The sequence below is a fragment of the Sturnira hondurensis genome, unplaced genomic scaffold (assembly GCF_014824575.4).
Source record: "Sturnira hondurensis isolate 20B ecotype Veracruz unplaced genomic scaffold, ASM1482457v3 Scaffold0016535, whole genome shotgun sequence".
NCBI classification, from domain to species: Eukaryota; Metazoa; Chordata; class Mammalia; order Chiroptera; family Phyllostomidae; genus Sturnira; species Sturnira hondurensis.
In genome coordinates this window covers 1,173,959-1,200,931 of record NW_028089166.1, presented here as the reverse complement: position 1 = coordinate 1,200,931, position 26,973 = coordinate 1,173,959, and positions in this window count along the sequence as shown.

The window sequence follows — 26,973 nt, the reverse complement described above, 5'->3', positions numbered from 1 at the left end:
TTTTGTGCCAGTTTGATGTCATGATGATGCAGAATAAGGCAGCACAGTGAATTCCTACAGCAGTTCTAAATAACTTAATATAGATGTGACTACAAACCACAAAAATAAATGCTTTAAGCAAATGTAATTATAACCCACGTCAATTTTTATGCTAAAGTAATCTAATACAAGACAACATGTGATGTAGAGGAAGTTGAAATGATAGATATAGAAGTCCAACAACTACATTTTTAAAGTATTTGCAAAATTTAAAAGAGAAAACACCTATGACCAGGTAAACAAATTAAGGCCTTTAAGAGGTGCATGCAAGTGTGAAGCCCTGAAGCTTGACCTTCATTAGCTCCATGGAAAATGCTTATGATCATGGTTTATATGGGTTAATCTCTGCTCAGAGGGACTACTCACTAAAGCGAATATTCCTGAACCTTCGGAAAGTAGAAGTCCATGTCTGTACCTCGGTAACATAGCTATAGGTAGAAGAGTCAGTAGTAACGATAACAAACCTTATGGGTAGATGCCACACACCCCCACAGTCTTTCATATAACTCAACATTGTTAAAAGATCCTTTGAGCAGGTGAGACTCAAACTCCAGTAATCTCTCAGGTTAGATGTTTTGCTGAATGATAAAAGAGGGTTCAGAAAGCAGTTTTATAATTTATTTATTTTTTTAAATAATTTTTTTATTTAATTCTTGTTCAAGTACAGCTTTCTGTTTTGTATTCCCAACCCTGCCCACCCCCCACCCCATGCTCCCCACCTCCCTCCCATTTCCGCCCCCCACCCTTAGTTATTGTCCATGTGTCCTTTATACTTGTTCATGTGAGTCCATCCCCTTTTCCCCTATGATTCTCTCCCCTCTCCCCTCTGGACCCTGTCAGCCTGTTCCATATTTGAGTGTCATTGGTCATATTTTGCTTGCTTGTTTGTTTTGTTTAGATTCCTGTTAACGGTGAGCTCATATGGTATTTGTCTTTTACCGCCTGGCTTATTTCGCTCAGCATAATGCTCTCCAGTTCCATCCAAGATGTTGCAAAGGGTAGTAGTTCCTTCTTCCTTTCTGCGGCATAGAATTCCATTGTGTAAATGTACCATAGTTTTTTGATCCAGTCATTGACCGATGGGCATCTAGGTTGCTTCTAACTCTTGGCTATCGTAAACTGTGCTGCTATGAACATCGGGGTGTATAGGTTCTTTTGGATTGGTGTTTCAGGGTTCTTAGGATATACCCAGTTTTATAATTTAGATACAGAATAAATAATTGTGGAATATCTTACATACAAGTTTTTAAGCAAGCATTTATTTTATCTTTAATCATTCTTATTATTAATAATCAGCAAATATGACTTTAAATTAAATTCCAGAAATATTGTAAATCCTCTTTGAAGATCCACTGCACATAGTAACATAGTTGCTATATGTGTTTAACTTGTTTTAATCTGTCCTCACTAAAATTATTTGATACTGAACCATTACCATCTCACCAGATTAGTATTCCAAACAAGAGAGAACTCAAAGTTCAAGAGAGTTTCTCTAAAGTCAGAATATGTTCATAGTCTCTGACTCTTGGGCCAAAAATAAGTTCTCTTACACAGCACTCAAGATTAGCATGCCCAAAACATACACTTGTGTGCATTTGTTAGATTTAAAGTGTATATCACAGGTTTTTCGTCATTGTTATTTTTCAATCCTCACTTGAGGTGTGTTTAATGATTTTCGAGAGAGAGGGAGGGTGAGAGAGAAAGAGAAACATCACTGTGGGAGAGAAACATTAATCAGCTATCTCCCATCTGTGCACAAACTGGTATCAAATGGCAACCTAGGTATGTGCCCTGACAGGGAATCACACGCTCAGCCTTTTTGGTGTACGGGACGAGACTCCAACCAAGTCACTGGGTAGGGCTTCATCACAGTCTTTAATGAGTTAGTTGAAATTGCTTTTAAACATTATCTTTTATAATAAGTGTGGGGGATCCCCCAATTTTATAATTGTAATTTTACGACTACCAAAGAGTTCATTTACTTATTTTAATTATTTTTCTAATATCTTGAACTTTAAAATCATCACAAGTAAGTAAATCTAACAAATTAATCATTTTTTAGTTTTAGAAAGGATACAAAATAAAAATTCTCTTAGCGGGCTTATATTTTCCTTTACTATAAGCAGTAACTCAACATCAGTTTTTCATGTGAGTGTGATTGGATGGTTTATCGTGGTTGCTTTTTATTGTTATTTTGCTGTATGTTTAACTACTAAATTAAAAAATTGTGATTCTTTTGAATACTTTTATTGTTTTACAATATAGTCCTATTTTTAAATTGGCTTAGTCATTATTTTTAAAATAATATTCACTTTTGTACAGTTTTTGAGATATAACTCACATACCATAAAATTCATCCATTGCAAGTATTTAATTAAATTATTTTTACTTTATAGAGTTGTGTAGCCATCCCCAAAATTTAGTTTTAGAACTTTTTCATCACCCTCAAATTTCCCTCAATCTCATTTGTAGGCAATACCTGCTCAGGTCCTAATACCAGGTAAATATTCATCTATCTCACTAAATTTGTTTTTTTTCTAGACATTTCATGAAAATTGAATGATACTGTAAATGACATTTTTATCTGACCTATTTCTGTCACATAAACTTTTTGAGATATCTTTGTATTGTAGCATATGTCACTCATTTTTATTGGTGAATAATACTTCATTAAGTAGATATACCACCTTTATCTGCTCATGGTTAAGGAATATTTGAATTTTCCAGATTTAGCTATTATTCATGATATTAACATATGAGCATTCATATGCAAGTCTTAGCATAAACATTAATTTCCTTTTACCTTAGGCAAATTCCTAAAAGTAGCGATGCTAGTAAGTCACATGAGACCATTCCAACAATGTCAAAGAGGCTTCTGGTTTTCACAGTCTGCCCTGCCTCCTTTAAACTGGCTACAAGCAAAGCTGTGGAAACAGAAGCTGCTTCAGGCAAGAATGCCTACCTTTAAACTATTATGATGCAAAGGTCAGTAGTTCACATGAATAGATACTTGCTCAATGTCACTGATCAATTTCTGGGCCATCAAAATGGTTGTTTTGACTGTTTTCTCCAGCAGTTGTTTTTCGGGGAGAGCATTTACTAACCTCTTCAGTCACTATGCCAAAAACAATCTCCGACATTTATTTATTAATGTTCTATGTATTTTGCAGTGTTTCTAAAATCTTTTCTGATGCTCAGTCTAACAAAGAGAGTTGTTATATTCTTTACTTTTTCAAAACTAAAGGACATAAATGTCCTAGGTCAAAAGTTAGGGCCAATTACATTTTTACTCATTCAAATGGATAATTTAAGATTAAAATATATGTAAATGATTATTTACATTCTATAAAGTGTTTCTTTATTATTTTAAAATAGGGTTGCTTATGTTCTTTTAAATTAGTGTTTTGGTATTTTTTGGATATATTCCCAAAAGTGGGATCACTGGGTCAAAAGGCAGATCTATTTTTAATTTTTTGAGGTATCGCCATACTGCTTTGCACAATGGCTGCACCAGTCTGCATTCCCACTAGTGATGCAAAAGGGTTCCCCTTTCTCCTCATCCTCACCAGCACTTGTTGATTGTTGATTTATTGAGGATGGTCATTCTGAAAGCTGTGAGGTGATGTCTCATTGTGGCTTTAATTTGAATTTCTATATTCTATATTCTAATTCTATAATACATCATCTGTATGTTGCATTTGGTGTTTACCATCTCAAGTTAAGTTTCCTTCTATTAACATTTACCCCCTCCTTTACCCACTTATACTGCCCCCACACCTTCCCCTCTGGTAATCACTATACTGTTTGTATCCAAGAGTCTTTTCATTCTTTGCTTAATCCCTTAACCCTTCTCATCTAGCCCTCAATTCCCTCTCTTCTGACAGCTGTCAGTCTGTTTTCTATATCCATGAATATATGCACTCACTCCTTTGTTCATAGAGGTAAAATTTACAATAGCCAAGATTTGGAAGCAGCACAAGTGCCCATCAGCAGATGAATGAATAAAACAACTGTGGAACATTTACACAATGGAATACTACTAGGCTGTAAAAAAAAAACAAAAGAAGAAGAAGAAAATTTTACCATTTGTGACAGCATGGATGGACCTGGAGAACATAATACTAAGTGAAATAAGCCAGTCAGAGAAAAACAAATACCAAATGATTTCACTCATGTGAAATCTAATGAACAAACTGAATTAGCAAGGAAAATGGGGACAGACTCGTAGAGAGCAGATGACAGCTATCAGAGGAGGGGGAATTAGAAGGTACAGTGACCAAGCAAAAAGGAAAAAGAACTCATGGGCAGGGATAACAGTGGGATGCTTGCAGGAGAGAAGGGGGTAGGAGGGTTAATGGTAATGGAAAAATACAATAAAAATAACACACACACACACACACACATATATATATATATATATATATATATATATATATATATATATGACCATAAAGTATCAGTAGATGCCCAATTACTTAAGTCATTCTCCAATATCACCAAAATAAAATATTATTATTTGTTGTTGCTATAGTAGCTCCCTATCTCTGAGCCCATCCATTACTTTGAAATTCAATTATGGATTTTACTGGTCTTTAAATTGTGTTATTTATGGAAAGCTGTGAATTAGCACATAATTGCCTTGAGTCTGAGGACTGTATCACTTATTTTTTATCTTTGAAATAACAATTTTGGTAGCTTTATCATGTGTTACTAATTATTTTTGACACATTAAGTATTCTGGGGCTGTGCATAATGCTATATGTAAAGTGAACCTGAAGTCAAATTTGTTGGATTCATTGGTATGGTTTATTGGTTTTTTAGCAAGCAGGTATTCAGCAAATAGTTTTCTTGGTGTTATTTGTGATTCATTGCTTACTTTAAAGTATTGCTGAGGATCTTATAAATGACACTACAGTATGATACAACAAATTAGACTTACTGAAGTCTGGGACTTTATCTCAAAGTTTATGAGCATGCTTACTTTAGACACTAAAGGAATTCTAACAAAGTTGGTATATCTAAATGGAAACCTTCTGCATGTTACAACTTCTTTAAATTTAATTAAAGGAAACTCAGGTGTGTCAATACCACAAATGCAATATATCAGATCTGATGAATTCCAAGAAGGCTGGATTATTGAATTCCAAAGACTTGCTTGTATTTCAGAGATGAGGTAAATCAATGATGTGAGAAATAAACTTATAGCCCTTATTACTTCTACCATTCAGTTTTCTGGTCCGAAGCTCTATAATATAATAACAGAATAATACTCTATCCTTGAAAGAACACTAAATCAGGATTGGAAAAGTTCTAATGCAAGGTAATTCTAAAAAGTTGGAGATGAGAAAGTAAATACATTTAATAACCATACAAAATTAAAAGGAGAGTAACAGTACTTCTTTCCTGTCTCATAAACACAATTGACATATGTTGGGAACCGCTCTGCCTGGTTTCAGGGGTTATAACTGTCCCCCATGGATAAGGCTGAGTGAGTGACCTCTGGAATGTGAGCCATTTATTTAGGAGACAAAGCTTGTCTCTGGCAGCAGCGCTGCTTCTGCTTCATCCCCTACCCCCAGAGCTTGGTCCATTAGTCCATGACAGGTAAGACCTCTCAGAGGAGGGGCCACCTAAGCCAGGCACAATCACTTGGGAGGCCATCACAGAAGGACTCGGTGGGGGGGGCTGCAGTAAAGAGGGAGTGATGGACCCTCGCCCCCGGCTATTCCGACATAACCCAAGTCCCCATTTCCGTCTGGGAAAAGTGCTTGCTGGCTCTAATCCACTCAAGCCTGAAAACCTATGATGGGGGAGGCAGTGCAGCCCCTTGCCAGCTAGAGCAGGATCCGGGGTGATCGGGCATAAGAAAGAGTTCCTAAAAGTCCTGTGAAACCTGCTTTGCTAAGAGTACTTTCATTCATACGACAAGGGTCTGAGCAGGAAATGAGTATGTCTCCCAAAGTTTCTGCAACCCCCTTTCCTGACAGACACTGACTCAGACTAAGCCCTCAGATTTCTTTGAAATGTTACCTACTGCTTGATCCTTGCTGCCTGCATTCCTGTGTATTACAACCCAATTAAAGCCGTTGAGGAAGGGGCTCCTGGCCCTTCTCCTCTGAGAGATTGGCCACCTCCCCTCCCCAAGCAGATCATGTCTCGGTAGTGCTACTTTCATCCATGGTGGATGGGGGGACTTGAGGGCAAAGTCGCCCCCACAGACATACACAAAAGTGTGGATTACAACTACCTGTGCTACATTGTGTAATGTTTTTCTTTCTTTTTTTTTCTGGAAGGTTCATAAAACTCTGCTGTTTGGGTAAAAGTGAACAATGTGAAATAAATCATATTTAATAAAATATATTCTTTAAGTGACCCCTTTCTTTCCTTGTTTTACACAACAACAACAACAACAACAACAACAATGAATGGTTTCCACAAGACAGTTTCTAAAAAAATACAAATGAAAATAAACAAGGTCTATCTTTAGTTTTGTTGATATCTTCTCTGTGTGAAAGAGAATCTTAATGCTAGACCACCGTCAGTCAGCAATGCAAGTTAACAGATTTTTGTAAGGATTTGAAAAACATAGCAAAGGAATTGTTAATGACAAGTATACACTCTTACATGTTTCTTTTGCAGTGAACGAAGTAAATAATGTTTCTCTCTAAATTATAAAAATCTGCCACAATGTCAAGTGCTCTCAGGAAACATGTCTTTATTTCTAAATATTTACTTGTTCAAAGTCCCATGTAGTTGAGTTGTTTCTTCCTATTTACCAGTTTACTTATTTTGTGATAACCTGACCATGTAAGCTTAGTTAACTATAGTACTGGAAATATTTTTGTGTTCATTGAGTGTCTGTTGTCTTTTTGTGAAGTTTTATTACCCTTTTGAGAATTTGATGAAAGCTGTGTAGTGTGTCTTCTCCTCAGAATAAGGAATTAAGTCTCCCATCTGCAAACTTCTAAACACAGTTTCAAAGGGTTTAGGACCTCTGATTTTGTTTATTCCCTTCTCTGTTACACAAAGAAAAAATAGTTTTCTACCATGTTCCTAAAGCACTTAGGAAAAGATGTTTCATAACACCACTTAGTAATGCATTCCAAATTTTTCCTAATCAGTTTCATACCTTGGGAGAGGTCAAACCTCGTAAGTCAATAGAGCAAAAACGAACTGTCTTCCTTTTGTCTGCTTCTGAGATAAACTGGAGGTACAATGATAGAAAAGAACTAAAAGTAAAAATCCCCAAATCCAGATTTTTGTGCCATTTTTAGTTGAATAAAACTTTCCATCTGAATTGTTGACAAACTTAGAAACATGGAAATTACATGATGAACTGTTTTTATAAAACAAATATCTGTATTCAAAATTTCTTTTAGCACATTTAGGAAAATCTGGAGGCATTGTCCAAGATTCCAGATCAGAAAGAACTGAAGGTTGGAAGCAATGACATTCTAACAGATTTGAACCTATGCTCCCTGTCAATATTCTCATTCTCTCTGCTCTGAATTTCTGTTTTCCTTGGGTTTAGCTGGAATGTGGGATGGAGAGTAGCCTTGATTCATCATGCAATCTTCCTTTTGTCTTTACACTTAGCATTTCAGCAACAGAAATCAAACAAATGATAATTGCATTTACATGTAAACTTAATAAATTCTTGACTCCATGAATAAACAATAATTTCTTTTCTTTTTTTCAGTCTCTTAATCTTTTAATCACTGGTCCAAGAAAATCACAAATTGTCCTAGATTTCTGACATTGTTCTACAGAAGATGGTAAGAAAAGATAAAAATTCCATTACTGTTATAAGCAGATACATCACAAATGAGTGTAAAAAAGTGAAATATGTGCATTACCATATGATAGTGAAATAGTTTGAACTATCACTACCTTTACTTGAGACAAAATGAAGTTTTCTCGGGTGTTAAGTCACATTCTTACCATTTCCCCTGTATTTTGCGTGATTCTATTAAATCATATTTTAAACACAAAGTTAAAATACTGTGTAGTTATAATAAGGTTTAATTCATATACTAAATATCTATCTGAGAGTGAAGTAGAACATGATACACAGCCAATGTGACAAACTGAAGCTGGTAATTCATGAGATATATTCAAAGGATTTATGCATAAAAGGATAAAATAAGATTGAAATCTTTGCCCTGGCTGATGTATCTCAGTGGGTTGAGCACAGGCCTGGGAACCAGAGGATCACAGTTCGATTCCCAGTCAGGGCACATGCCTGGGTTGCAGGCCAGTTCCTGGCAGGGGACACACGATACATTGTGTGTCTTCAGCAGAGGCAACCATACATTGATATTTCTCTCCCTCTCTTCTTCACTTCCCCTCTAAAGATAAATAAATAAAATATTTAAAAAAACAAAAAAACAAAAAAAAAGATTGAAATCTATAAGGAAAATGACTTTTTTCCTCTTTTGAAGACTGAAATATGAAAGATTTTTAGTTTCTGGAACATAAAAATCTACCAAAAATTAGATAAAATACTTAAAAATAAATATAGAGCATTGTTGAAAGAAAGTGCAAGGAATCTCTGGATCTCGAGGGATCTGAGAAGGAGAACAGGAAGCTCAGGGTTTCAGACTGCGGATGCTGGGCAGGGGTGTCAGAGGAAAACCAGACATTGGGAAAACTGTTTCTACCACCATTAGTTTGACATTGTCTCAATAGCTAAACACACCTCTGGTGATATTAATATAGTTGTTTATATGATATTTTGAAAATTCATAATGAAATGTGGAAATATTTAGAAGAGGTACATAGTTCAGTACCAACATATTCTAAAGTCATACATGGGTAAAGAATTAATTCAAAGAGTAACATGACCGATGGATTTTTTAAAAATATTTTATTCATTTATCTTTCTAGGGGAAGGGAAGGAGAGAGGGAGAAAAACAACAATGTATGGTTGCCTGTCGTGTGTCCCCCACTGGGAACTGGCCTGCAACCCAGGCATGTGCCCTGACTGGGAATCAAACCGTGATCGTGTGGTTTGCAGGCCTGCACTCAATCCACTGAGCTACAGCAGCCAGGGTGACCAATGGATTTTAATGTAACAGAGTAAGGAATGTTTCTTGATATGGTTTCCACACTGCAACTAACCCTTCAGAAACTGTACATACTGAGTTAAGGTTTAGTATCAGAGAAGTATATCCAAAATGATCTGATAATTATATGTGAAGATCTGGATATCCTTCACACACTTAAAGCAAAACAATATTTTAACACAATAAAGCTCAAAATAAACATAAAAATATATTACACATTAAAGTAGTTTGGTAAAAATAAAATGCAATTTTATTTCCCATTAAATATTTCTGGAATAATAATTATGGAAAAATAATTATGGTTCAAAAAGGGTACTTATGTTAAAAGGTAATAGGTTTATTATGGTCAGTTAAAATGAATTAATATATAAGTATGTTAAACATTTCTCTGTTTTAATTTTACTATGAGAACTATCAGCATATGTACTCCACATGAACAAAAACTCTTTGAGGCTCTCGATAATTTTAACTGTGTAAAAGAGCCCTGAGGGCAAAATTTGAGAACTCATGAAATGGAACAGCTAAGTGACTTATGCAATGACCTACAGAAACTAAAATTAGTCTGCCCCTTCAGCACTTTTATTTTTTCTCTACCAAGCCATTCACCCTCAACTCCTATTATGGCCCAGATGTTCTCAGAATCAGACATCCATCAAAAAGAAAAATATGGTACATATATTGATGTGGATACAATATTTTTGTATGCCATGTGTGTGTAGTTTGTGTGTGAGAACTAATAGATGTTGATGAAGGTTCATGGCTACTCAATTATTCTTATGTCAGCAGATTGTTCTGAGAAATCAATAAAATATGTGCATTTCTTTGAAATGCCAATAATAAGTATAGAAAGTGAGGTATTTGAAGATACATCTCAGAAGCTGTATAGTATTTTCTTTGTTTATGTAGAATGTAAGCTCCTTGAGGGTCTATTTCTGCCAAATTGTTTACTGCCTTATTATAGGTGCCTAGAATAATACCTGGTAACAATAAATGTTTTTTAATAAATGAACTAATTCTAAAAATATATACCAGATAAATTATAAAAGGTGACATTGACCATCCTCACCATTAAGTATTCCTCCCTGTTCTTTTCTTTCTAAAAATTTTACTTCTTTATTCAGGCCCTTTTCTCTTGCAACTAAACTCTATTCTCTCTTTATTATTTTTTCTCCAGTCCCAGGATCCCAAGCCTTGCTAAGAAGATAATCGAAATTCATACACCAAAATTGGTATAGTACCAGTGAAATTTGTCTTTGTTTGTCTAAGCCTCTCCAGTCTGGGCTTGCCTTTTATGACCAAAGGCACTATATAAAAGCGTTTTTCCTTCCCAGTGAAAAGAATAATTATCATTTCTCATATCATAAAATACAGGATTTTATCTACAAGAAATGAAAATCCTCTTGAAATTTTCAAGAAAAGATATGACATCACACAATGTATCCGTTAGAAAGAAAATTGGCAGTATTTGGAAGAGAGACAAACTGGAGACAGAGACTTGTTAGTAGGTTATGGCCATCAACAGAGTAACAAACAATATAAATGAAAACCAAAGCAATCAGCTAGGAGGAAAGGAAATAGAGCTAGAAATATTCAAGAGGAGAAATATTTACTTTATGTAATTATATGTAAGGTAAAGAAAAACTCAAGGATGGCTAACAATATCATGCTCACTTTCTGGGAAAATGAAATGCATTGTACTTGAGATAATGCCTATGAGGAAAAATAACATGTGTGCAGAAAGTAAATGTTTGTTTGAAAATCTTGAGATGAAGATATCTATGTAGCACTTAGAATGATCTGGTGGTGATATTTAGGAGAAAAACCAGAGCTGAGAAACAGATTTGACAATCACACAGGTGAGCACAGGAGTTGATGAAAAGGATGGAATCAATTTGGGAAACAGAATGAGTCATGAAAAAGCACCTAAGGGTAGAAACCTGAGGCTCAAAGTTCTCAAATATTTTGGGAAAGTTAACATGGTAAAGAAAGATCTAAAAGAATAAAGCTGCAACATAGTTTTTTAATATATTATCTATCCAAATAATGTCCACCAAAAAATTAAGAAAATTGTGGATTACCAACCTCAAAGATCATAATTGAATCATGAAATGACTTCATACTTTATATTTGTAAAGAAAATGTTTTAATACTAGGCTAGATATAAAAATAAAATCATGAAATAATACATGCTATGTAGTATGTAATACTATGATTAAACCAGTATAAAAATGTCAGCATATAACTATTGGTTTAAGCAAGAGAAGAGTATTTAAATATGGATTCAGTGATCAGATTGCCTGAATTTTAATGCAAGCTGTGAAAATATTTTTGACTTTTCTAGTTTTTTTTCATAATTTTCTAAGTCTCATGTTCCTTACTTATAAATTGGGAATAATAGCAGTGCTTCCTTCTGCTTGTGGAGAGGATTAAATGTGATAACTCATGCTTAGAACATGTCTAAAACTTGATAACGGTTAGATATAATTTTAATTATTGGATAAAATAAAGAAAAGCAAAATAAATTTTTATCTTCAAATGTTATTTTCTTTTAATAGAGACTGAAGTAATGGACAATGTGGTCCATCTCTATTCATTCAATTTTTGCAGTCTGAACAAGTTATTTAGTTTCTGTGTGTAAATAACAATAGGACTCACCCAACCGATTTGTTGTGGAAGTTGAAATGCCATATGAAAATTTCCACATGAAATGCCATGTGGAAATTTATGCCATGAACTGGATAAAACCTAGAATGGTGCTTGCACAAATTTTAGACTGGAAACTTCTTTGTTAATAATCATAATATTAATTGTCATTATTGTGAAATGCTCAGTTTATGCAGGTCTTTAAAAATTTTTTAACTGAAAATATAGATGTTTAAAAAAATTTACCTGAAAATAGGCTTAGTGATTTTAGGGAGAGGTGAAGAGAGGGAGAATGTGAGAGAGAAAAACATCAGTGTGAGAAACATTGGTTGCCTCTCATATGTACCCTGACTGCAGAACTGAATCCACAACTGAGGCATGTGCCCTGACCAGGAATCAAACCTGAGACTTTTTAGTTTATAGGATGACACTCCAACTAACTGAGCCACACCAGCCAGGGCTAGACTATTACTGAAACACAAATTGAACATAGAAAAATATCCAGTAAAAATAAGATGGACATGGGCTCTCTTAATCTGCAAAGTTAGATCATTTCTTTTCCCAATTTCATTAATTACCCCTAAAATAATATGCAGTCATTTTATTGTATAATATCGTAATGTGATATTTAAGCTTATTTTCTGTATGTATTAAATATGTGTGCTCTTCAATTTGGAAGATCACAGACCATTAATTTTCATATTCTTTACATTTTTTGCATTATATTTGGATCAATATTTCTGAGTTCTATGATAGAAAGTAAGCACACTATCTTTAAAATGAGAAAGAATACTCAAGAAAAACATAGACTAGTACTTATATAATCTTAAGGTCAAGCAATATAAATACCTCATAACTTTCATACTTGAATAAAAAAATAAAAAGAAATGTCAAGGGGAACTTCAGGTTTATTCACAACTACTTATCATAAAGGAGATTCTTCAGAAATCGGGGAGTAATGAGGAAAACAATGCCAAGTAAAAATATATCTGTGAATGCACAAACAACTCTATAAAATTGTGTGATTGGTTGTTTGTTTTTAAACAAAAATAAGGCATCTTACTTATGTACCTTGTGTCTCACATGCTTAGGCTTTTCTTCACAGTAATGTGAATTCAATCATTTCATGACTGAATTATACAAAAAATATTATGTCAGAGGATAATTTCCCATGTATGTGTTAAGAATTCCAAGTCAAAATTGTAGATACTCATTGGTATTCTTTTACAACTGCTAAAATATTATAGTAGTTATTATGAAAAATTTATATATTCCATAACATAGACACACCTCAGTTTTTGTACACCTTGGTTCTTGAACAGTTTGGTTCCCAACCAAGTTGTTCATGAAAAAATGTCTCAATTATCTAATAAAGCTTCTGTCTTTATTCTCTACCCAACAACCCTCTGATGACAAAACTTGTGTGATCAGTCATGCGTCTCTCATGCCACAAATAAAGGAGATTTGGTTTTCAAACAAATTACTTCTCGAACAGTTTCGCAGAATGACTTAAGTTAAAGACCAAGGTTCCACTGTAATAGAACCTACTTTTCTCTTTGATGGGCAAGCAACCAAACAATAAGCACTGTGCAGTGCTTAAGGGTATGGACCCAAAGCCTGAGTAGCACCTTCAGATTTAACTCTGCCACTTATTATTGGATAGTTGTGTGATTTTAGACAAATATTCTAGTCTCAAGAAAATTTAGTTTTCTCATTTGTAAATTAAAATACTATAATGAACTATAACAGGAATGTGATTCTAGGGCCTGTTACAAGTATTGAATGAATCAATGCACATGTAGCACTTAGAATATTGGCTAGCAAACAGTAGCACACACTAAGCATTATCTACTATCAATATACAAATGCAAGTCTTTTTAGGCCTTAAAATCTGTAAATGTTCCAGGTAATTTTTGCAATAATGAATCAATTGATAAAATTTTCTCATCACATTTTAAATTAGCAACATTCAGTATCAAACTTGTTATTCAAACCCAAATTCCAATTCCCTTCATGTACTCTTCTCTTTTACCCAGGGCTGATCTTTTTGGATCTACCTTTAAATTGTGTCTTAAACTCTACTTTCTATCACTATTTCTACTTCAACACCTCGGTTCAAGCTTTCCACCCCTTTAAGCTCAACTGCCTGCAGAGTTGTCCGTACAGGTCTTCTGGTTTCACTTCCGTACCCGCCCCACCGCCTTCACAGACACTGCTCCACAGACAAGTCGGAGAATGCATTGAACCTGTGAGTTAAGCCCTGCAACTCCACATCCACTCCCACAACTGCTCACACACTCCCATGCGCCTTCACTGTGTTTAGAATAACATAGAAAATCTTGAACAAGACTTGACTCCTCTTCCACTTTTTCATGACAAACCATTACCTTATCTTCTTGCTGTCTTAAGTCAAACAAATTTCCTCCTTGTGACCTCTGCACTTGCCATTTTTGACTTGGTCAGTTATTGCCTGGACATAATACATGCTGCAGTTCATTTAGGTCCCTGCTGAAAATTGGTTCACTATTTCCTTAGATTTTCCATCATTCTATTTCTGTCACTACTTGACAACTAGCTGCGAGCTTAATGAGTGTAAGTACTCTGTTTTACTTGAACTTGTATCCCAGAGCCCAGAACAATTTGTGTGCAGTAAGATGTCTGTGTGTCAATTATAGCGGGAAGGTAGGTGAGTCACAGGGAAATGCCTGGAGACATCGCAAAAAGCCCACATCTGCCAAAGTCCATGCCCATCCACTAATGCTGGAGGAGTATAACATGCCCCAAAGCATTTCTCTCTCATTCTCTTCCATCTCAATAAGTGGTATACACTTTTCCCAGTAGTTTACACCAATAATCTGGATGATAACATTAATCTCTCTTCTCCCCAAACGTCAGTCTCACTAGAAGTTTATTCTAATTCCAGAATTATCTTAAATGCTGCCCTTCTTTTCATCTTTATTTCCAGCAACTTATCTCATTCCTCAATTGCTATATTGTTGCTCCACTCCAGCTATTCTCCATATAGGAGTAAAAACTTCTCATATTATCTTAGATTAAAAGCTCTTTCCTTAAAGTAATATTAAAATTTGATCTGTGAGACATAAGACATAGCAACTGGCTGCACACATGAAGTAAGTAAAAGTTTAAAAAAAGATAAGTGTGGCTTTATGCACTTTAGAGGTGGACTGGGTAAAGATGTCAGCAAGCACTTGAACCATGTGTCTGGATTTGGTTAAGATTTGAAAATAATAATTTAAAAATGGAAACACAGAATTATTTCTTCTAAGAAGTCTATTTAATGATGATAGCCTTTCCAAATACACTAACTTCTTTTTTAAAGATTTTATTTATGTATCTTTAGAGGGAAAGGGAAGGAGAGAAGGAGAGAAACATCAATGTATGGTTGCCTCTCAAGGGTCCCCTGCAGGGAACTGGCCTGCAACCCAGGCATGTGCCCTGACTGGGAAGTGAACTGCGATACTTTGGTTTGCAGGTCCGTGCTCAATCCACTGAGCCTCACCAGCCAGGGCCCAATACACTAACTTCTCAAATAAATTAACTATATTAAAAAAATAAGATTCAATGATTAATTCACAAGACAACACAGAAAAACTGTCTAGAAATGAAGACAAAAGAGCAACAGGAAAAAAGTTGTAAAAAAAAGATTCAACGGTAAGCCTCTTTTTCAAATTAATTCAGATACTAGAGAAAAATATGGAATTTCATTCAATAATTCTAGTCCTGAGCACTTCTCCATGCAGAGAAATCTTCACCCATCTTCTTAGCTTCTTATTCTTTACCAGTTGGGTGTTGGAAATCTGCTATCACAACACAGTTACACCACACACACACACTCACACACAGTCTGTTACACAACACATTCTAAAATCCTAAAACAGATTTAATTAAAACATTAATAGGAACTATTTATTATAGTTCTATTTATACTATATACATATTTCTGTGTTCTTCCTTAGATATTTGATCAGGAGTTTTAACACTCTGATTAAGTAACGTGTAGTTTTTAATAACATGTCCATATAATAATACATAAAATTTAATGTGATATGAAATATATATTTGCTTATTAAAATATACTGACATTAATACAATTGCATTACAATAGTTTTATTTCATAAAACCAGTCCTTTTACATTTTTATTTTACAGAAGCAGTTTTAAAATTCACCTGCTAATGCCTATAAGGTCGAAACCAGTTTTTTTTCTCAACCCTTTGGCTTTAATATGCTATTTAAAGAAATCAAACATCAGCTTTAACACATCAAATGAAGCCAACTATGACCCACATTTAGGCTCACTGTTTCATAGTCACCAGTGCTCCTGTTTTATTTAGCTAGGAACGTTCAACCACACATAATAACAGAAAACTGACAAATGTTAACTGATGAGCAACTGGTACTTACTAACAGAATCTATAATTAATCATAGACTATGTTCCTTTTTTAGTAATAAAACTCAGTACAAACAAACTCACTGAAGCATTTTTGAAATGTATAAAATGTTTACTATGGTGGAAATATAATTAAATAACTCAATGATTATTTAAAAATATAATTTAATAATGCTCATGCATTCCCCTTTTTACCTTAGGAATGATGTCTTAATTTCATCATGAACATTGCTGTCTTTAGTTCGAGATGAGAATTTCTTCAACAACACCTTGCAACCAACCACTATTCAACCAACCCAATCTAGTAACAAATCAATTACATGCTGATATAGAGATCATCATCATGGAATGCTTAATTTTACTTTTCTCTAGTAAGAAACAACCAAATTGAGATGAACATAATTTTTGAAAGTTTATTTCCTAATCAGAGACTTACCCTTTCAGTAAATTGCATGTAGTTTGATCTAACAGATTTAGGGAGTAATGAATACTAGAGAAAGGAAGGAGCAGAGAGTGGAAGTACAACGTAAATTTGCCAATGGCATCTAATTTACACACTTATGGAACATCTGCTGTCTGGGAGTTCTGTTTTTCCAAATGAACCACAACTTCTGCTGAACTTTTTCAGATTGATTTCTTTTATCAGCGGAGCAGCAGAAGTGCAATCAGAAGATTTTAAAATTTATGCAGCAATCTGAATTGAGCCAGATTCCAGCAAATGTCATCGAGTGGGGGATGGAGGACAGGAAAAGGACGATATGTTTTTCCTGCCTGAATATATGCAAAAATATGCCTATATATGGTACTTTTAAGATATTTTTGTTGTCTTCTATGTGATGACATTTTATTCAGTTACAGATCATGTTTAGAAATTGGCCAACTCACAGAAACTGGTCAGTTCTAAGATCCACACACATCATAATTAGGTTTCTTTATAATCCATTCTCCCTCAATATTATTCAGGGTTGGTGAACAGCATACACCCTAATCTCAATGAAATATTGCTTTGAGAGGGTTTTCCTGAACATATTATCTTCAGAAAAACCTCAAGAAAAGTACTGCATTAGTCAGCACAGGCTGCCATGACAAAAAACCACAAACTGGGTGGCTTAAACAACAGAAATGTATTTCCTTACAATTCTGGAAACTGGAATTCAAAGATCGAGGTGCCAGCGTAGCTGATTTTTTGCTGAGTCCTCTTTGGATTTGTAGGTGGTTGCTATCTCCCTGCATGCTCATGTATACTCACTCTTCTTGTGTAGAAATCAGTGAGATCTCTGGTTTCCCCTCTTAGAAGGACCTAATTCTATCAGACAAGAGTCTCTCCTTTATGACCTCATTTAACCTTAGCCCTTTTCACATAGGCCCCAACTCCAAATATAGCCACTTTGGAGATTAGGATTTCAACCTATGAATTGTTTGTGTGGGGGGCACACAAACAATTTGGTCTATAACATGTATGTTACAAAATATGAAAGAAATGAGAGAAAAATTCTGCAGTTCTGATTAGTAATCATTTCAAATAGTGCACATTCTCAAATGTAAGTACAGTACATTTAATTATTAACACAAGAAGTGGAAAATATCGTGTAAGCTTTGAATATGGTAACATTTTACTTTAATAAATCTTATCTCCTAACATATGTACTAGAATGAATTTCAGCACCAATAGAAACTTTTGAATTTATACATAGGGATGCAGCATTTGGAATTTTTGAATTTTATACTACTTGTTTAGGTAACACAAGTCACCAAAATAAAATCATAATAAAACATAATTCCAAAGGCATGGAATTTTAGTTTACTTATACAGCAAAATCAGCAAAAGTCCAGTTCATGCCAAGGTCAGATACAGGTTATTATGAACCATGCTGGCCCAGTTTTACACATAAAATGACCTTCAACCTTCACATTTCCACATGTTACTGTTTTGCTGTGTAATAGTCTAACCTACACTAAGAACTGGCAGGAATAGGGCAGTATTTTGGGCTATTGATTTTACATATGAACAGAGTTTGGGCGTGACCCAGTCAGTGTATTCTTGTAAATCACTATTATATATGTTGTCTAGGGGATTCTCTGAATTAGTGAATGTGTGCTGTTCCCTTTTTCTCTCTTCCTCTTTCACTGTGAGTAAACTGTTTCCAATGCTGTAGCAGAGAATACAATTTCATTCCATTTATTTAAGAAAGATCAAGAAAAACAGTTACAATTAATGCCTATGCTTTTCTGTGTATTATAAGAAAAGTCCTAAGCACTCCGCAAATGCAGATGTAAAAAAATTTGGAAGTGGTGCTAAGTGAATTTGACGTAATACACATCATTTTTTAGCAAAATGGGTTTGAGATAAAATTATTATCATTAGCCTATTTAATGAAAAAAATGCCTAAGAAATAATGTTAAGGTTATCATCAATAATTTTTAAATTGGTTGTAAAGAAAGTTACATAGAAAGTAAATTTGTTTAATCATTTTGATCTGTCTGTATTTAGGTATTTTTTCTTTTTAACAATTAGCCATATCTTCTATATTCAATAACCTTGTATTGAAATCTCAAAATCCATAAATATCAAGAAAGAAATCACTACTACATATTAACACATATTATGTACTCAATATATAAGCCAAAGGAAATACTTTCACAATTTTTCCATACTTACAATTTATGTCATTTTTATCTCAGTGTATAAGAATATATTTGGGTAGTATTTGATTTGTCTTAAATAACATATGAAATGTATTTGTTAGTTAAAATAAAAATGTTTAATCTTACCTTGATAGAAAAAGCTTTTATAATTTTATTAATACTATCATTTACTTTTAGAGTGAAAAACTGGATAAGAAATAAGAAAAGTATTTTTTAAGATTTTATTTATTTATCTTTAGAGGGGGAAGGGAACGAGAGAAGAGAAATATCAATGTATGGTTGCCTCTCGTGCATCCCCTGCTGGGAACTGGCCTGCAACCCAGGCATGTGCCCTGACTGGGAATCGAACCACGACCATGTGATTTGCAGGCCCGTGCTCAATCCACTGAGCTACACCAGCCAGGAAAAAAGTATTTCTTAGTATCTTTTAAAGTTATTATATAACTTTGCAGTTACATGTGCTACATTGAATGTCACTCTTCCTGAAGCTCTACCCCCTCCCTCTTTTTTTCTTTCATGTTCTTTTTCCTTTCTTTTCTATTTAATTTGCTCTTCTCACTAGTGATAGATTTTTTACTCTGTGGAATGATAGAAAACACTTTACCTGAAATCTCTTATTAAACCTTATCACATGTACAAGCTCTAACAATTCAGATGTGTTATGTTTCTTTTCTTTTTGAGATCAGAATTCAGGGAACCATTTGAATAGATATCAGTTATAAATAAACTCGACTTTTGAGCTGCATTGCCTCATAGGTGTTAACAACCTTGCCTATGTAGATGTTCAGATTATGAATTCTATGAGTAAAATATTCCAATAAACAGAAGAGAAAATAATAAATTATTGTGGTTTATATTTAGTATTAGTAATTAATTATTTTTCTTGTTTAACTGATTCTCTAGATTCAGTTTTTTTTTCAATATGCTTTTTTTCTTCCTGGAATTTTCTTTAATAGTGACCTATTGATGGTAAATATTTTTAGTTTTTAAAAAATAATAATAAATAATAAAATAATCACTCTCAGCTTCAATAAGTTAGCTCTTTGATGTATGTTTTTCAGTAGTTTGGATAGTATGTTTCCACACTTGATGGATATTGTTGTCATCACTGAGAATCTGCTATTATTGTAATTTGTAAGTAATATGTTTTTTCTTAGTTTTTTTTCATTGATTTGAGAGGCAGAGAGAGAAACATTAATTTGTTGCTCTGCTTTGATTGGTGGTTTTTAAGATTATCTTTGAACTTTTAAAATCTTCAGCTTCACAGGTTTGTAATATAGATTTCTTCTTACCTGTTTGGGATATACTGTGCTTCCTTACTATGATTCTTTATATCAGACCTGAAACATTCTAATTCATATGTCATAAGATTGTGCTTCTCCTTCTCTTCCTCTCTCATCTTATTTAAGAATTCCTATAAGCAGTATTTCGGCACTTCTCCATGTTTCTTTTTGTTTTCCTCTTAGCAGTTATTTTATTTTATTTTTTATATTTCACAATTCAGAGCACATTTTTTCTTGTTGTCCAAGTACAATTGTCTCCATTTTCAACCCACCATGCCCCCTCTCCACCTCCACCCCTGCCTGCTATCCTCGAAACCCCTCCATTTGGCTTTGTCCATGTGTCCTTCATAGATGTTCCTTGATGGCCACCACATCATCCCCTATGATCCCTCTCCCCCTCCTCTCTGATTACTGTCATATTGTTCCTTATTTCAGTGTCTCTAGTTGTATTTTGCTTGCTTGTTTTTTTGTTGATTAAGTTCCACTTATAGGTGAGTTCGTAAGGTATTTCTATTTCACTGCTTCACTTGTTTCACTTTGCATAATGCTCTCCAGATCCATCCACACTGTCATGAGGAGCTCTTTCTTTCTTTCTGCTGCTTAGTATTTCATTGTGTAAATGTACCATAGTTTTTCGATCCACTCATTTACTGATGAACACTTAGGTTGCTATTTTACACTTAGGTTGTAAAATAGCCAATTTACAATTGGCTATTGTAAATTGTGCTGCTATGAACATTGGGATGAATAGGCTCTTTTGGATTGGTGTTTCAGGGTTCTTAGGGCATAATCCCAGGAGTGGAATTGCTGGGTCAGAAGACAATTCCATTTTTAGTTTTCTGAGCAAATTCCATACTGTTTTCCACAGTGGCTGCACCAGTCTGCATTCCCACCAAAAATGCACTAGGGTTCCCTTTTCTCTACATCTTCGCCAGCACTTGTTGTTTGTTGCTCTGTTTATGATGGCCATTCTGACTGGTGTGAAGTAGTATTTCACTGTAGTTTTAATTTGCATCTCTGATGGATAGTGATGCTGAACATATTTTCATCTGTCTCCAGGCTCTCTGTATGTCCTCCTTGGAGGAATGTTTGTCCAAGTCCTTTGCCCATTTTTTAATTGGGTTATCTGTCTTCCTGGAGTGGAATCATGTGAGTTCTTGAAGTATTTTGGAGACCAAACTTGACGTATTGTTGGCAAATATGTTTTTCCATACAGTTGGTTCTCTTTTGATTTTAATGCTGTTTTCTTTAGCCATGCAGGAGCTTTGTATTTTGATCAGATCCCATTTGTTTATTCTTTTCTTTATGTCTCTTGCTCTAGGGGGACATATCGGTGAAAATATTGCTGCGTGGAATATCTGAAATTTTCCTACCTATGTTCTCAACGTCTCTTAATCTATCACTTTGACTTTCTCTCTTTGTGCTCCATTCTTCATAATTTGTATTCTGGATAATTCTGCCAGTTTACTAGTGCCTTCAACTCTAATTAATCTGAATTAAAAACAATTAAGTGCTGGATTTAATTATAATATCTAAAATTTTAATTTATAGGTATACACTTGATTCTTTCCCAAATCTCTACGTTCTTTTTAAAATATATATTTTATTTATTTATCTTTAGAGGGGAAGGGAAGGAGAAAGGGAGAGAAATATCAATGTATGGTTGTCTCTCGTGCGTCCCCTGCTGGGAACTGGCCTGCAACCCAGGCATGTGCCCTGACTGGGAATTGAACCATGATCCTTTGGTTTACAGGCCTGCACTCAGTCTACTGAGCTACATCAGCCAGGGCCCAAATCTGTGTGTTCTTTACTAAAATAACTTTTCTTCATTTTTAATTTTTATTTAATCACTCATGCACACTCCTATAGTTTATTAATTTGTTTACTGCTAACTGTTGCTGTGAACACACAACCTACCTCTGTGCCATGCATTCCTTGCAAATGTAAATAAATAACATCAATCAGGTGTTTGGGGCTGAGTGGTCTTGTCTATTCCAGTTTATAATCTCCTTCAGCATCGTGAGTCCCCTTCCTCCAAACATTCTGTCCCCTCTATTCTACATGAATATGGGAAAAAAAAGAAAGAGTGGAAGAGTGCATGTTGGAAGTTTATATCCACTAGGCCTAGAAATGATATACATCATTTTGAACACATTCCATAGGCCAGAACTTCGTCATGTGGCCATAGTTAACCACAAGGGAAACTTGGACATGTATGTGATCAATCTACTGCTAAATTGAACATGAAGATGAACTAAGTTGGGAGAGCAACCAGCCAGTCTATACCACATAATCTCCATTCAATAATTCTGTTCTGTAGTATTTTTGGAAGATTAGAAAAAAATTATTGTTGGCACTATTACAGATGTCCCCCACCCCTCAGTTCTCAAAAGATTAATCATGGTATTTGTTTCTCTNTAGGGCATAATCCCAGGAGTGGAATTGCTGGGTCAGAAGACAATTCCATTTTTAGTTTTCTGAGCAAATTCCATACTGTTTTCCACAGTGGATGCACCAGTCTGCTTTCCCACCAAAAATGCACTAGGGTTCCCTTTTCTCTGCATCCTCACCAACACTTGTTGTTTGTTGCTCTATTTATGATGGCCATTCTGACTGGTGTGAAGTAGTATTTCACTGTAGTTTTAATTTGCATCTCTCTGATGGATAGTATGCTGAACATCTTTTCATCTGTCTCCAGGCTCTCTGTATGTCCTCCTTGGAGGAATGTTTGTCCAAGTCCTTTGCCCATTTTTTAATTGGGTTGTCTGTCTTCCTGGAGTGGAATCATGTGAGTTCTTGATGTATTTTGGAGACCAAACTTGTTAGCAAATATGTTTTTCCATACAGTTGGTTCTCTTTTGATTTTAATGCTGTTTTCTTTAGTCATGCAGAAGCTTTTTATTTTGATCAGATCCCATTTGTTTATTCTTTTCTTTATGTCTCTTGCTCTAGGGGGACATATCAGTGAAAATATTGCTGTGTGGAATATCTGAAATTTTCCTGCCTATGTTCTCCACATCCCTTAATCCATCACTTTTCTTTGACTTTCTCTCTTTGTGCTCCATTCTCCATAATTTGTATCCTGGATAATTCTGCCAGTTTACTAGTGCCTTCAACTCTAATTAATCTGAATTAAAAACAATTAAATACTGGATTTAATTATAATATCTAAACTTTTAATGTATAGGTATACACTTGATTCTTTCCCAAATCTCTCTGTTCTTTTTAAAATATATATTTTATTTATTTATCTTTAGAGGGGAAGGGAAGGAGAAAGGGAGAGAAATATCAATGTATGGTTGTCTCTCGTGCGGCCCCTGCTGGGAACTGGCCTGCAACCCAGGCATGTGCCCTGACTGGGAATTGAACCATGATCCTTTGGTTCACAGGCCTGCACTCAGTCTTCTGAGCTACATCAGCCAGGGCCCAAATCTGTGTGTTCTTTACTAAAATAACTTTTCTTCATTTTTAATTGTTATTTAATCACTCATGCACACTCCTATAGTTTATTAATTTGTTTACTGCTAACTCTTGCTGTGAACACACAACCTACCTCTGTGCCATACATTCCTTGCAAATGTAAATAAATAACATCAATCAGGGGTTTGGGGCTGAGTGGTCTTATCTATTCCAGTTTATAATCTTCTTCAGCATCGTGAGTCCCCTTCCTCCAAACATTCTGTCCCCTCTATTCTACATGAATATGGGGAAAAAAAGAAAGAGTGGAAGAGTGCATGTTGGAAGTTTATATCAACTAGGCCTAGAAATGATATACATCATTTTGAACACATTCCATAGGCCAGGACTTCGTCATATGACCATAGCCAACCACAGGGAAACTTGGACATGTATGTGATCAATCTACTGCTAAATTGAACATGAAGATGAACTAAGTTGGGAGAGCAACCAGCCAGTCTATACCACATAACCTCCATTCAATAATTCTGTTCTGTAGTATTTTTGGAAGATTAGAAAAAAATTATTGTTGGCACTATTACAGATGTCCCCCACCCCTCAGTTCTCAAAAGATTAATCATGGTATTTGTTTCTCTCTGCTGCTGACATTATGGTAGCTTGCTTCTTCTTGTACTTCATTAATTTGGATTAAAAGTTTATATTTGGTCTGACTTTTCTTCAGAAATTGTGTGTTGTCTGACTTCCTAAACATCACATGTAATATAGTATAAATATTAATACAAAACCCATGTGACCTGAAACACGTGCTCACAAAATGTCAGGAATATTTTTTTCTTCCTTATCCACAACCAATAATTTCTTTTATTTTCCATTGAAGGTGGGCATTTCCTTCTTTGGTCTACATTATACAGAGGACAGAGACCCTGCCTTTATGCCAGAATACATTTCTTGAATTCCTAAATGCTACCTTTACCCTGTACCCCCATGACCATTAACACTCAAGATTTTTGACTAGCACTATCAACTAACATCACCAAGCACAGCTGAAGCATCAGTAAACACTTTTTGCCCAAGTTTGTAGCTTACACTTTGCCTTTGGACCATTATCAGCCAAAACTTTGGTTACCACTATCCAGGCATGTCTCCTAACACAGCCGCTACACCTATTCACAGTGTCTGATTTATCCTTTGTTTCTTGAACTGAGGTGTAGCACTTTCTATCCAGAAAATATGTCACACATTTGCAATGATGTTTTCTATATTCTATTCAACTTTTTCTTTTGTCTTCTGCATTTCTAAAATGAGTTTTTTTCTCTTATTTTCATGATAATTTAGCCATTTTAATAAGCATATGTTGTTTAACACAGTTTAAAGTTAGTTGTTATATGACTGTTCTCCTACAAGTGTCTACACAACATGCTTATTATCCATCACCTCCATTGCTCTCCTGTCTTATACAATTTTCTTGTGCATTATTTTATATATCCAAAATTTACTAAGACTTAATTGGATTTATACATATTTTAACAGATTATTTGATCATGATTGCATCTAGTATTCTACTCCATTCAAGTATGTGGAGGTTTCTTTCTCCTAAATTATGTCATTAGTAAGTTTTTTTTTATTCTTTTTATCCTTACCCAAGCACATTGTTTTTCATTACTTTTTAGAGAGAGAGGGAGAGAAAGAAACACAGATGTGAGAGACAAACATCAATTGGCCACCTCCAACCCCTCCACCCCCCATATGCACCCTCACCTAGGAATGTTCCCACTGGGAACAGGGATCTTATCCACATCTTAGGTATGTGTCTTGAGTGGGAATCAAAACCCACAACTTTTCAGTTATGGGACAATGCTCCAACCAGCTGAGCCATACTGGCCAGGGCATCCTTAGTAAGAGTTTTTATGAATATCTATGAATTGTGGATTCCCTTTCATTGTTTTTCTGGAAAATGTCTATTTCATGCCCATTCCTAATGGCAGTGCACCTGAGTTGTAAATGTATACTAATAATTATTTTCTCTAAAAACTGTGAACATTTGTTATTATGTGCTGATGACAAATTTATAGTATTCTGTAGTCATTCTGCTTTTTCCAGGCTGCTTATAAGATCTCTCAGACTCTGAAATTTCCTTTGAATATTTCTTGATATAAATATATTGTTATTTATCCTCACTGGGAGCTGATTATACTTTTAGAATCCAAAAATTTAAGATAACTCCAGAATATTTTCCATCATTTTCACATTACATATTGCCCCTTTTCTTTTCTCAAGGGAACTCCACTAGAATACATTATACCACATAATTTTGTCCCACAAAACTTTTAAAACTCACATATTTTTTTCACTAATCTCCTTCAGTCTCCTTAGTTGTTTCTTGAGTTAACTAATTGCTTTCAATTTTATCTTAAACTGCTATTTTGCCCATGCAATGCATTTTAAATTTTATTTCTAAAATTTTATATCTTAAACCTGCATCCACTGCTTCATAGTACCTCATTTTTAAGATTTTAATTTATAATATATCTTAATCTTTAAATATTAATTTTACTATTTATCATAACATAAATTCTTGACATTCTAAACCTACTTTTAGTTGATATTTTATTATATTCAATCATTTTAGATTATTTTCTAATAGGTTTTCTAATTTTCTATTTTGAGCCCATAATGTGTAGCCTTGTAAGTGGGTGTGTCAATAGGTATCCAAGGCCTGTCTCATTGTAGATGTTGTGTATGTTTGAGAGAAGGGTTTGGGCAGAAGGGGCAGAAAACTGGTTTTTGTTTCACAGGTCTTCCTATCAGTAGCGACTGTCCCTGAGTAAGTTCATCCGATGTGATGTGATTGACAGCATGTGATCCTGGGCCTTGGTCCTGAGCCTAACGCTACAATGAAAGAAAACTTAGGAGGGATCTAGAAGGTATGTTTTGCAAGTGGAAGGAATACAGTATGCAATTTTTAGCCAAAATGCAGATCGTGGTGGTTTTAAACTATGTCCACCAATCCTTTACCAATCTTCTCACTGAGGTGGTTCCTCTGTTCTCTCCCTTTGACTCTTGGCTGATATGAATGACTCACATTTAACAAATATAGTAGAATATAGCTAAAGTAATGGTGCAGGACTTCTGAAGCTACATCATAAAAGCCATGTTGATTCTGACTTGTTTCCTGGGACACTTCACTTTGGAACCTTGAGGCCTCCATTCAGAGGAGAAGCCCAAACCACATGGAGGCCACATTGTAGTGTTCCTGTGAGCCTCTCTGAGTCTCCACACAGCATCTAACATCAACTCACAGACATGGAAAGACGCCTCTGGTTGATTTCAGCCCCCAGCCCTGGAGTCATCCCTATTTGTCAATTTTTTTTCTTTTTAAAATCTTCACCCAGAGATACGTTTATTGATTTTTATAGAGAAAGGAAGGGAGAAAGAGAGAGAGGAATGTTGATTCGTTGCCTCCCATTCAC